Here is a 14,043-nt window from a genome sequence, read left to right on the forward strand (position 1 = left end):
TGCCTCAAGATGAACAAATTAAAAACCTTTTCCCTGTTTCTGTGATTCAATTAAAGTTGGCCTACTTTCATGAGCTTCACTGAAGTTTTTTTTGTCTTTTTTGAATCAGCAACCATGGATGAAATTGCTTGAGAGACAGCTTTCACCAGTTTTAGTGAAGAGGTTTAGAGTACTTTTATTCTGAAAAATTTGAACTTTTCAAAAGCTGTGATTGGCCACCAGGCATGAGAATCAGTGGTGAAGCACCAAGAGAATCACAATGTTCACCATTGAGCAAGATCCACTTTATTCAATGCACCTCTGTTTTTAGCAAACAGCCGCTTTTATTTAGAGACAGTTTTGGTAAAAGACTTTGGTACTGAGTGTGACCAGACTGAGGCATAATAACTCTCAGCTCCACTTCTCTGTGATTGGTTGACGCAGTGAATGCCTGTGTGTCTTCATTTCCCCTAATGCATGTTCCATTTAGGCTTTTGTTTAATAATGAACAGCTCCATTAAAGAGACTTTGGATTGCTTTGTTTGAAACAACAGTGCTTCCCTGCAGCTCACACTTAGTGAGAATAATTTATAACCCTGTAAAACTATGATAGAGGCTTCATTTGTCTATTAGCTATTAACGTTCTTCAACAGGACATATTTTATGGTTTTGAGATCACCAGAATATAAATCTATTGTGGAAGTCTAGACAGTTGAAGTGAAGGATATTGTCAAAGTTTACCAGTGGTGTCCTGTTGCATGTCAGTCCAACATGGTGTGTCACCAATACGCATTAACTCTCCAGAAAAGCAGCAGTTTTATCACATTTACTTGCATTTATGATGTGTCCAGTGTGTGCTGTTGGGTTCAAATGTGTGTCAAATGTGATGCATAGCTCTGTATGTGTTGCACTTTATTGTATACATTGGTGCCTAGAATTGTATTGATTGCTTGTAATGAATGGTTAATGGCTTTAGGCATAAGGAAGAAGTGGGAGATAAAACGGAACATACTGTAGTCCTACATTTTTAAGTAATGTCATTGTGGGCAATTGTCTGTATTTGATCTCAGACCGTCTTGGAGCAGATAAGACCTTCTTCCACACAAAAACATAGACATTGAATGACTCTAGAAAACCCTGGCTTACATTCAGTGACTTTATCTCATGACCATATTGCATTTTGCAGTATCTGGACATGGCAACTATTGTAAGGTTAATATCAGGGAAAGATCGTTGTTGGCAAATCGTCGAGGTATGGTTAGGATTAGGTACCTACAACACTGGGTTATAAGGTTATTGAAGTTACAATTAATAAAAGGTGAGGTTAATTACAGGTTTGAAACAGGTCTCCTCCACCCCAACCTCTATATTCTTACATTTGGCCTTGCTACATAAAATACACACTACTCCTTCCATTGGCACTGAATGTTGATTTCAGAAAAGAGTGAGGCTGATCAAAAGGAGAATCAGCTACTTTATAAAAGAAACAACACAAAACATGTAATGATTTTTGAGTGATTTTGAGTGATCTGCCAGAGCTCATTTTTTTTAAGCTGCTTTATCTTTGTTTTTGTTGACTTACTTTTCTCCTCAAAGGTATCATCTTTTGTCCACTTCATTTTCAGATGCTGTCTTTAATCTGAAATAGATGGATAGCAGGCAAGTGCAGTTAAGCACAGGATGATTAAACGCCTCTTTCACAGTTTTTATCTGCTGTTAAGAAATGACCTTTGGAGCAAAACTCTGTGATGAGATTTTATTTGAAATTGAGTATGGTAAGAAAATACACATCACGAAAGTATCCCATGTTGACAAGCTAAAGTACATCCCCTTGATTTTTCAATGAATCAAATATACATGTCATTGTTTATAATGTGCCAGACCTATTTAAGTTTTCAGTAGCCCCTAGATGCTAGAAGTAAGTAATTTGTCATCATAAACTATTTATTTTCTTTTTTTAAAATCAAAACCTCAAAGGAGAAATGCAGGAGTCTGCTGGATAATTACAATAACAATCCCACTGGGTTATATTTCAGCAATCATTTGAAACAATTTCATCTTAGCTTTTTGTACAGCATATAGGTCTAAATAAATACCATGGTAACCACAAGCCTCAGCAACCATTGCTATAGAGTAGAAGACAGCCAGTGTTCAGGCTGAAAGTTGTAACAAAACTCAGGATACTTTGTTTTTGCAAAGTGACACAAAACACAGCACTTTAGGTGCTAATTTGTTCAAATAGACCCCTAATCTCAAAGTGAAACGCTGAATGCATTATCATCTTTCTTAACCTCAATCTTAACCTTCAGCTTGCTGCCTGAGGTGCGAACAAATGATTGATTACCGATGATTGAGTTGGGAGAGTAACATACCCATCCAAGCTTTGGAGATGCTCCAACTGCCTGTCACCTATGTACATCACTGTCTATGTCGAAAATGAATAGGGCTATTAGCCTACTTCTGGAACCTGGACTACTAACACCTTACACTGTGCGGTATTGTCGTCATATTGGTTATAGCCTCTTCCTCTTTTTAACACCCTCCATCATTACTATCATCCTTCTTTCTTGTGGCGTCTTCTCCCCAGAGATCTGCTATTGCTCTTGTTCTTGTCTTCAACCTCTTCCACAGCATGACCACTGGATAGGCAGTTAACAAACCTTTTCATCTCATCCAAAGTAGTAGCTCTCACTCTGTCTCTCTCTTTCTGTGTGTCTCTTGCTGTAGTGAGGAGTCATTAGTCTATCAAGCCTCTTCTAGCCTCTACAATTCCTTCTGAACTGAAGGTCTGCAGCATATTGGAACCATTTTGTTTTGATAGTCCCGATTTACACTCAAGTGGATGCTTCATTTGTTGAAGCCCTGACCAAAATTTGGAAAATGACCATTTCTTGTCAAAACACAGTTGCAGAATTAAATGAACTTTTGCTATTTAGACTTATGTTTTTTATACATTATAGCCTACTAAAAGGGTTTATTTGGAATATATACTTGGGATGGAAATCAAATTAACCAAGATGCACTGCTATCACTCAATTGATGGTTACTTTTGCCCTCTACATGGGTTGAAAACCATTCACTCCTCCTTTATGTATCCTGATTATTGGTCAATCTTTCACTCTTTTGGGAATACATCTCATAATGGTTGAATCTCTGAAGTGTCAAGAACTCAGGCAAACATTGCCAGTGGCTGTTTTCACAGTCCCCATCTCCATCAATTTGATAGCCTTAAAGTTGTTTCAGCTTTTTTTCCAGATTTGATTTATTCTAAACAATGCCCCAAAGATGCCCCTCTGGCAGATTGTCATTGGATTGAAAGGAAAAAGGCATGAATATGAAAACAAGGACACTCTCCAGAGGAGTTGCAAAATAAACAGGGTAAAATCACTTTAAGTTCAAAGGGTGAAAATACAAGAAATCGTGACTTCTGTTTGTCCTGTAGAACAACAGAGACAGAGCTATAAGAGCAGCTGCTGGACACGGTAGGCTCAGGTTCGACAGAGCCTAGTATATTTATTAAGGCTCACAACTACTTGAGGATCATTGACCATGTTCATAAATCTCATAGATGACGTCGTTGTTGTGGGTTTTAGTGGAATTATGGGACTGCAGCCCTGTGAAGGTTGTATAGCTGAGCACAGTTGAAGAACTGAGGTCTGTTTCGCAGGCACTCCGGTTGCTGTGTTGCCAAGTAGGACTGTGTGTGGTTGATTCTAAATTACCAAGACAAGCTAATGCTTAATGGAAATAGATACATGTTACAAATCTTGCAGAATACACTTTTTGTTAAGTAACAACTTGAAACATAAAACACATGGTATGATCCAATTATCAGTTTTATTATACCGTACCAGGGCTGGAACTTTTCACTGTGACAATTAGTAGTCAATATCTCAATATGTACTCAGTGTTTGTCAGCACCTAAATATAGAATAATGTAGTGCAACAAAGGTATCATCAGTGTTGCAGAAACAACAAAGTAGGTAGTTTGTCATCTCCAATTCTAATAGTGTGTGTTAATGTTGGTCAAAGATTTTTGACTTTTGACTGGTCCTGTAGTTGACTGTGAGGAGACCTTTGGATTGGAGCTGCCTTGCTAATGGACTAGGACTGAAATGCTTTATCAGTCAATAGACGTGAAATTAATCTGTAGCCATTTTGAGAATCAATTAATCGTTCAAGTTGTCCTTTTTAAATAAATGCCAAAATTCACTGCTCAGATCCCCAAATATGAATATTTGCTTGTTTTCTCTGAAGTCTGAGAATAAACATGTGACATACATAAAGTGTCATTTGGTTTCAGTTTATTAGACTTAACAAGCAACTTAAAATGTGTTAATTTAGGCTTTAGGAAACTGTGATGGACATTCTTCATTATTCTCTAACATTCTATAAACCGAAACAAGTAATTGATTGAGAAAGCAATTTGCAGATTAATGAGTAACACAAATAAATGTTAGTTGCAGCCTTATAATGAACCTAAACATGTTGCTCACACAACCCACCAATTGTGTCTTTTTAACTGGTGGCCAGTCTTACTGTGAAGGTGTAGTTGGATTCCTCTGTTCCAGAGGAGCTGCAGCATAATGCTATGATAACACTGGGCAGCTCCCAGGTGTGAGTGTGTGAATTAGTGTAACAATTCCTTCTCATGCAGCTACTCCCCCAGGTTTTTTCTGCAAATAGGAATGTGACCTTAGCAGCCTTTCCTTATTAAAAGGGTAAAAAAAACCTCCCTGTACTCTGATCCTTGAGAAAAAAAATTGGCAGCATTCAAGAGACAAATGAGGATAGGAACATACTGGCTGCAACTGTGTATTTAATAATGTGAGTGTTAAACACAGATTTGTACTTGCATATTTTCTGCCTCCACTGATGACTGAAAATACTCCACAAACATTTAAGATGTAATTTTGAAGAGGTCAGTTAAAGCCATACAGTAGCTATAAAGAGTTAACCTTATATTGTTTATGGAGATTGGCGTTTCTTCCCACTAGCAGAATGCATAGCTTTTTTTCTTAACTCTGTATACTGTGTTTTGAATTAATGGGTGTTAGTCCTCTTTCTGACACTGTTTTTTGCACCTTTGTTTCTTTTGTTTGTAGCCTTCAAGGCTGAGGTGGGTGGCTACCATTATTTTGTACCATAGTCAGGATTTGTACTATTGTGTTTGGACAAACTCATGTTTATACTACATTGAGTCTATTTGTCTCACATAAAGAGGTGAGTTGTCATGAGAACTCGGGGTGTAAGTCTATATTCACATGACGTGCTTTCTTTGTTTTTTATGCTCCTGGTTGCAAGGAGAATCTTCCCTTATGGACAAAAATATAGAATTAAAGTGAATCGAATTAAATCACTCAATCATTAAATCATCTCAATTCAACTACCTGTGACTATCCAGCAATGCACACTTTTAATTCCTCTCCTAACCCCTGAAATGTTTAAGACTGAGTAATAATTTTTTGTGGCTTTACTGCAACTGTGATGCCAACCCTGTAATCTGGAATGTCCCTCACTAACAGACTGACTGAGTGATCATATTTCCACCATTGTTCAGCTGACTTCCTTGTCACTGAGTTGGAGTTTCTGGCGCGAACAGCTTCTATTAGGGGGGTGTTTACAGCCTGCAATGTTGATAACTTGGCGCATTGTCACAAGATTTAGAGACTTTTTTTTTTCAAAAAAAAAAATCAAGACTGGGTATAAACCTGGTACATGGCTTGACAGTGTATGGATGCCGACCAGGGGCTTAGAGCCACACCTCTTGTTACTGGCAGTCTACTGAGCTGTTCTGGTTTCCTGGCTGCTTGGGAACTGCATGGAAGCGGAGGAGCACTTCCAATACACTGAGCCTTGCCACTGTTATGGTAAATAAACTACTTTCATAATTATTAAAGGAGGCAGAGGAATGACTAAACAAGGGGCACACCAAGCAAGAGACAGCAGGAGTGTGGGAGGGAGAGAGAGAAGCCATGGGTATCTGCTAAAGAAAGTAGCAGATCTGAACAGCATGTAAACAACAGAAACACCAGCAACTGGAAATTACACAATATGCCTCTTGCAGCACAGCAATAAAAGGCCTGTTAAGGAACAAAGGGTTTCTGTCCATTGAAATGTTAGAGGGCTTTTAATTTGAAACAGTAACAGGAAGTGTTGAGTTTGCATTAACACATAATGGAGTAACTTTAACATGGTGCACAGGAGTGACCCCAAAATGAGCCTTCATAGTAAAATAGTGCTATGACCAATTATACATATCAAACAGAGGTATTAGAAATAAAGACCTGTCTCTAATAAAAGTCTGTAATGTTCTGGAGAACAGGCTAAACTTTTGTGGATACCAGAGGCTGTGTGAGAGACAAAAAAGGAAGCTATTTTGTTGATTCTAACTTTCTCTCAGAGTCATTATTTTACAGTAAATATAACTGAAATCACAGCACAGTCTTTGTCTTTAACTGATGTGTTTGATGATTTTGTCAGTTATAAAATCAGGACTTGACCATAGGTGGTCCAGCCATATACTAGGTTTTGACCTAGTCTTGTTTTTATATTAATATATATCTTTGGCTGTAATTACTTGTTTTATTTTGATAGTTTCTTTTACATTGTCCCCGCCTTAACAGCCTGAGTCTTCCATGGGGAAAGTTCATACAAAGGCGAGGTTGATGAACTTAGCCCTGGCCTTCTTCCCTCTGTTTATCATCTCTGACAAAAGACATCTATCAAACTATCAGAGAAATAAAACTGAAAGGTCTCTTTGATGATACAAACAAGAGTTGAATGTATACCCAGCAGACTTCCTCTTCACCTCCCCATCCTTTAGATGGCTATTTTATTGGTTCTGTTGTGTTGGCACTAAATCAAGGACTGCAATCCTGGCTTTGTGCCGTGATGTACGTGGCCAGTTACTTCTTAGCTGCCAGAGGTCATGACTGTCTCGCTCACTTTTTTTTTTTTTACAAATGTTTCAGGTGAGACGTGAGATCGAGGTTTAGGAGTTCAAACTGTGAAAATGCTGACCTGTTATAAGACATTGATTTATACTACTTAATCATAGCTGTTTAAATAAGATGGCAATACAAAACAAGTCTGGAAGTAATGGTCTCTGTATTGGTAAGTTGGTTCATACCAAATATCTTCACAACTATTAGATGGATTGCCATGACATGTTCTTCAGGCGTTCATGCCGACATGTTAAAGTAAGATGCTGAAAATGCTAAACGTTATGCCTGCTAAACATCAGCATAGTTAGCACTTGCACTGGTAGCATGGCTGTCTTGCTACATAACATAAAGGTTAATAGCATTTGACCTTGAAGAATTCTTCATGGTCTTATCATAGCCACTTGTTGAGGTCATAGACTGAAGTTAGTGAACTCATTTCTGAATTCAAAAGTTGCACATACATTTTAGAAAAACAGTAGATGGTTTGTCCAAGTCAGAGTTTCTCAGCTCTTACCAGAGCTGCATCGTTTACAACACAGAGCTGCACCTCACGGACAGTAATTGGATAGTTGGGTCTACAGTGGGGCTGGCGTGATATTCATTGCTGCGGGTGTGTGTGTGTGTGTGTGTGTGTGTGTGTGTGTGTGTGTGTGTGTGTCTCATTAGGCAGTGTTCTTGTGACACTGTTGAGGCCAGGGTCACTTCCTAATCCTCTCGGGGTCATGCAGATCTACAGAGAGAACAGCTGACACAGCACACAGGTCCATGTCATCTGAAGGAAGAAGGTAATTAAGGTTAACAGTTAACAGCCAAACACTGTAACACTATTGGAAGTGTACAGTAATTCACGAGGGGAGAAGAAGTAGTAGTAGTAACTGAAGCTAACTGAAGCTTATTAAGTGGCGAAGTGAAGCCAGTATCATTGTTGCCTCATAGAAATGCGAACATAGCTTGGCTCATTTAGATGTTCATGGGTAAGTCAGCATCATCAAGTCAGTATCATCCTGAACATGTATGAGTCTCTATACATTCACTGTAACTGTGTATCTGTGATGGACTGATCTACCACAATTTTATTTATTTGTCCGACTGTGTGTATGTCATTTTTTTTCATGACCAACCACTAGTTCAGTTGTTTTACACAAAACCGAGACTAGTATCTTCCAGCCTTTAAATTTGCAAGTCTAATCAGGAATATGAGTGCCTGCTTGCATGAACTGTCTCCACAGAAAACAAAACCCTAAAACCCAAAACCAAAGCCCCTGGATTGTAAAATTCAAATGTTTTGTGATTTACAAGCAAGCGCAAGTAGAAATGTAAATTAGTAATTCACGGGACTTGATCTGGGATACTTAATACCCACTACCAGTAGCAACATTCATTTGGATTGAATAATTGGTAGTCTTACTCACTGTTACATGATGCACGTAGCATTGCATCTTTATGATCATGAGTCATTTGACATTCTCATTTCTTCTCACACCATCAGTTACAGCTATTAGGATTACAACAGACAAATAAACCGTCTGTGGAAGCTTATGCCAGTACAGTGGAGTACAACAAAGATCAGCTTCTGTTTTTTAAACAAGATCAAACTTTAACTTGTAACTTTTTGAAAGCCTCTTGTTGCTGTACACTTTGGCCGTCATGATTACAGCAGCACCTTCAGTGAAAATTGCAGCGATAATATGCGTTGAAGGAAGCATTTTCTTACTTAAACAAATGCAGACACAAGGCCACTACTTGCTACATAAATCCAGGGATGCTGAAATTGTTGGGCCCCTAAAAAATGATCAACAACAGCTCTGATGCAGAGACAATGTCCCCTGTCACTCTGAGCCTCCTGATTTACTGATTCCCCCCTTTAACGGCTGCCCTGCATAAAACAAGTGAGTATTTTGGCTTATAGTTAACTTAGAGATATATTGTAAATTCATCTTTAATTTCTATTCTTTGAGAAAAAAAAAATGGGTAGGACATTTTCCGATTGAGTTTATTCTTACTAATTCTAACTGAGGGGTGTGTCACCCGGCATGCAGCACAATCCCATGGCTGAGAGTGTTGCACTACTGCTATATACTGTGAGGTGGGAAGGAGTGTGCTAACTCTGCATGCAGCTCAGAATCCACCCTGAATACTGAATGTCAATGACTCGCAGGTGGCCGAGATTCATGCAGCAATGCCTTGTCCCGGGGGGGATGGTAATTTTCACGCAGTAGTAATGGAAATGCTGATGTTTTTGTTGGCACTGCAGCATTGCAAAAAAAAAATATCTTGCCATATCAGAGATTCCAAGAAAAATCTGTCTGGCACTCAAAATGTTTTTATTCATATCTGACAACATAAGTAAAGATTAGATTCCTGAACATAGTGCACACTGTAAGTTGGGGCACCACTTCACAGCTTCTGATATTCAAAGTTAATGCAGTGTTATTATTTGCGACGCCAATGTTTCCTCTCGTGTCAGTTGTTCTAGTGTGGATAATTTGAGCAGTTTTACTCCCAAAATGATGTCGCCAGCATTTGAGAAAAAGTGACAAGTGCTTTTCCAAAGTGACTGGTATGTGGCAGAATTGTCACTGTTAATTAAACTCGGTGTGTAAATAGTAAATGCTGTGCCAGTGCTTATGTAAGTCCACATCCATCAGAATTAATTCAACTGTGCAAATTTTATGACAAAATAAGGAGACTAAACTTTAAGCTGATGGCAAGACTTTAATCGTGGCTCCTCATCCTTGAAAAAACTGAGGAATTTAAGATTTTCAGATGGCTCCTCTATTTCCACTATGGGGTGATGCATTTTTATAAGACTCATGAATTCAGAACACAAAGTTTTGCTTAGATTTCTTTATGATTAGTTAAACCATTTAGGACTCAACCCATTTTAAACAGTGAAACATATAATGTCAATGGAGTTTGGGTGAAAATTCTTCTCCAGCTTCCTGAACGTCCTCACTGGATTTCCAAAGTTCCTTAAGCCTTTAGGGGGCAGTGTTGGTTCATACCTCATGTGGAAGACTTGTTGAAAGTGCTTACAACTACTTTATGGAGGAGGGTATGACTGAGCCAAAGGAGAGGAGGCAAAAAAAAGTGTAGGAGTTTTGAGAAAGAGAAGAAACAACGTTTTAACGGAAGAAGAGGTGGGCTGAGAACATAGGAGTGCTAAGTTTTAAAGGCTGCAAAGTGATCACCATTAGGGTTTGATGGTGATGATCACAAGTGTGATGCAGTTATGAGAAAGTTGATTTTTATGTGTTTGGTTAGCCTCTTCTCTCCTCTCATCTCCTCTCCTGTCCTCTCCTCGAAATAACACTGTAAAAAACAGGCTTAAATTTCATCCTTGTTTCATATATGGAAAGCAGAAATGAGCAAGATCAGTGAAAGAGCAGCGAGTTGAGCGAGGGATCACTTTTAGTTTGGTACACAAAAATAGCTCTCACTGTTTACGGAGGCTAAATACACAGCAAAGTGTGGCAGGCACACTTTAACTGAGCTGAATGCATTTCCCTCGCACCCCTCAACCATCGCCTTCCCTAATCCCTCTTGTCCTCCTTCCTCAATTTGTTCCTTCCCCTTCCTCTTCCCCCTCTTCTCCTTGTCTCTTTCCCTTATCACGGTCTATTCCTCCTTTCTCTGTTGTCTCTCCAGGTAGATGAGGTCTGTGATCAAGTGGAGGCTTTTATATCAGTGTCATGCAGTGGACATTGAATCAAACTACTCAGAGAGATTAGTTCACTTCAAACAAACTGAATGTCAGAGGCGTCCTTAAAAACACTTTGTCTTCAGAAGTAGGTCATTACTACTAATTCAGAGGCAAGTACTAAACAGACTGCAGTAACTTAACAAAACTTGTAAGTATACAAGGACCAAAACAAGTAAATAAGTAGAAAGCAAGCCTGTAACTACAGTAAGTGTGTACGTAAGCAAGTCTTAATTTCAAAACAGCCCACAGAGCTGCAGCTAATCTTCTGTTTTGTGGCCTGAGGCAGATTGATGCTTACTTACATTCTCTGGACAAGACGTTAGACTGTCACAGGGCCTTACGCCATCTTTCAGATGTTGAGTCCTAAGGAGGGAGGGACTGGCTCACATTTTCATTTTTTCATAATCTGACCCACTTTTCTCTGTATTCACATGAATATAATGATGGAGAATGGTGGAGAAAAATTCTGATTTGGAAGCATCATGTTAGTATCGTCTGTGCAGGACTTAATATTGAAACAGTTATTTTACATGAGAGATTTCTGTGCTGTAGCTCATTATACTGATTTGAAGTGGGTGTGGTTCAGTAAAACAAAAAAAGGTGATGTCATATGATGAAAATTATTAGTTTACCTGTGTAACTATGTGTGGATGTCATGGTCAGCCTGTTGGACTACCATCTTGTCAGTTGTTGGTTTGATTGTCATGAAATTTGGTCCAAAATCCATGCTGCTCAGATGATTTCTAATGGATCTAGTTATGCAATAACTTTTAATCTGGCACCACTTGCTACCTGCTAGTTTTTACTATCAAGCGGAATATCTCATATCTTTCTGCTAGATGGATTGATACAAGATTTTGTACAGACATTCATTATTTCCAAGGAATGAATCCTAATTATGTAGTTTTTCTTTTGAGTGAAATATCTCACCAACAACTTAATGGGTTGCCCTAAAATTTAGACATTCATATTCCGCAAAGGATGAAGGGTAGTAGCTTTTGTAATGATTCATCTAGTGCCATCATCAGGTTGAAATATGAATTTGTAGAATACAAAACTAATGCCATTCAAATCAGCCTCAGCTGTATGTGATATTGTGCTATGTTAGACTATTAACATGATAAGCTCAAAGTACCTCTGTGTCTACGTACAGCCTCACAGACCAGTGTTTTAAATGATAGATAAAAAAGTCTTCCCCCCTAACTTTAACTTGTTGCATTAATTTTGTTATGAATACTAATTGTTACATAAATATAAAGTCCCAGAAAACAAAAAAGTTTTCTATAAGTGTCACTTTTGAACATTTTCAGTGTTACAAATGTATGAATTAGTCTAATATATTGGGTGAGTGGACATGATTTTACATTACACTAACTCCATGTCATCACCATTAGGAATGGAAGAAAAAATACTGTTGCATATTCAAAGGAAAGTGTGTTTCATTAAGTTAGAAAGTAGGATGGATCACAGGTTACATCCAGGTTGTGTTTGCAATTTATGCAGATCATGACCTTTCTAGTTTGAAAGCTCCCAGGTTGTTCTAATGCAGCAGAATAAAGACCTTTTGGCTCTGTCTCGCTGTGGTAATGACTTGTCTAGCAGTCCAACAATACAAATAAGTGGAGCAACATGACTGGAGGCAAAAGAGGCCTGTAGATCACATGGTGGTTTTAAACATCAGTCTATATGCATTCTTATTCAAATGAACAAAATCCAATTTCAGCTAAATATATGCACCACCTTTTGACCAGTTGTTTCGAAAATCCAATATGACATTGCACAGATCAGAATGTTTTTACCATCGAAGTAACTTTAAATAGGGCCTCCTGAATGCACCCTGTGCAGCATTCAAGTGACTCTAATGAAGCCAATCACTTTTAATTTAGCCTCCCTGCGTCAGCACTGTGATGGTATAATTGGGTTACATAATTAACACTCGCAGGAAAACAAAGCAGCTCTTCTATCAGTGTCTTGCAGGAGGACGTGGAGCTAAGGGCTGTTGCTGGGGGTCTGATTAGGTTGGTTCTGTGACCACAAGGGGAGAACGTGTATCTGCATACCGACAGCTCTCAGGCTGTGCTGTGCTGGAACTAACAGGTGAAATGGCGAAAGGTAGCATGGATGAAAAGAGCCGAGGAAATGCCGGGAGGAGAAAAGGAACGAGAAGTAGATGAGATAAATGAAGAAATGAAGGGAAACAAAGATGAGATGGGATAAGCAGAAAGCAGACTGGGGCAAAACAGAGGAGAAATTACTCTAATTGGCATGAAATGTTACTTGCAAAAATAAATGTTTGAGCTTGAAAGGTCACCATCAGTTTCTACACTGCGAGCAGCATCAATAATCCTGTGCATTTGGATCTCTCCCTCTTTCACAAGTTTCCTTATCTTTTTCATTTTCTTTGTATTAGTTGCATATTGTCTCTCCTCAGATGTCCAGAGGTTTTACTTAAAGAGAGATGATGCACAGTCTGTCTATTTTCAAGTTTAATTCTAACCATCAGCAAAAAAAGTATTCATAAAAGCAAAAACCGGGAAGTTTCTTTTTCTTTTTTTTCTTTTTTTTTTTGGTCAGAAGAACATTGCACTCCAAATGAAACAACTCTGAAATCAGTGTACTCATTAGTGAAGAAATGAGCACATATTAATAATAAAATCCACCATATGCAATCTGTAGTAGAAGAAGAAGAAAGGGTTGATGAAATAGAATGCAAGGTCTTCATTAAATGCAGTGACAGCAGCCTGCTTTCAATCTGCAGGGAGCTGGTGCTCAGGGACGGCCTGTGCTCTGAGGCTACGACATGTAGGAGAAGACTGTGGAATTTACTTTGAAGCTCATCGAGTGGCGGACTTGCAGGAGTGTTGGACAAACTTTCAGCAGATTATCAAGGGGAAGAGAGAGAAAGGAACAGGGAGAAAGAGAGCAATCAGTCGTCACTCTGACTCTGCAGCAGGAAGCAGCCAATCAGAGTCCAATCAAAAGCTTCTCTCTCTGGATATCAAAAATAACTTACAGTAATTCACAAGTGCAGACTATAGAGATTCATTTCATCATCGTTTCATCAGCAGTAGCTTTGCTGGGAAGGCAAAAAAGTGAGTGTTGAACGTTTTAGTGATGGTGGTTATATAACTTCCAAACCTAGAGTGCAACCATTTGTATTGTAATTTATATGCTGTAGGTTTGTCGGTTTGCAGCTGTGGCCCTGCCCTGTGATTAAAGTGCTTGGCACAAACATTTGTGAGCCCAGTTCCGGACCATGCATGCTGCACACTCTCTTGCGCATCCTGAATGACAGGCACACAAAGAGGGCCAATAAAGAGACTGACACAACAGGGCTGGTAAAAATGTTATGGACCTTATAGACTGATGCAACGTACTGATACTTACCGGTATGCCTGATGGCCAATCTGACTA

General features: G+C 38.9%; 1 long non-coding RNA gene across 4 annotated transcripts in view; it reads left to right on the top strand.

Annotated features, from left to right (window-relative positions):
* LOC139607435 (uncharacterized) overlaps positions 1-14,043 on the top strand; it is a 306,610-nt gene that overhangs the window by 59,694 nt on the left and 232,873 nt on the right. Inside the window, exon 3 of one of the 4 annotated variants that reach the window (XR_011684856.1) lies at positions 13,388-13,521. The exons of 2 other annotated variants lie outside the window; for them this stretch is intronic. This is a non-coding gene — a long non-coding RNA (uncharacterized lncRNA). Of the gene's footprint in view, positions 1-7,592; positions 7,712-13,387; positions 13,522-14,043 lie in introns of those variants that run through there. One more of the 4 variants, XR_011684855.1, reaches the window with a different exon arrangement.

Source organism: Trachinotus anak, unplaced genomic scaffold (assembly GCF_046630095.1).
Source record: "Trachinotus anak isolate AG129_WGS33_773 ecotype Australia unplaced genomic scaffold, CSIRO_AGI_Tana_v1 ptg000024l, whole genome shotgun sequence".
Lineage (NCBI taxonomy): Eukaryota > Metazoa > Chordata > Actinopteri > Carangiformes > Carangidae > Trachinotus > Trachinotus anak.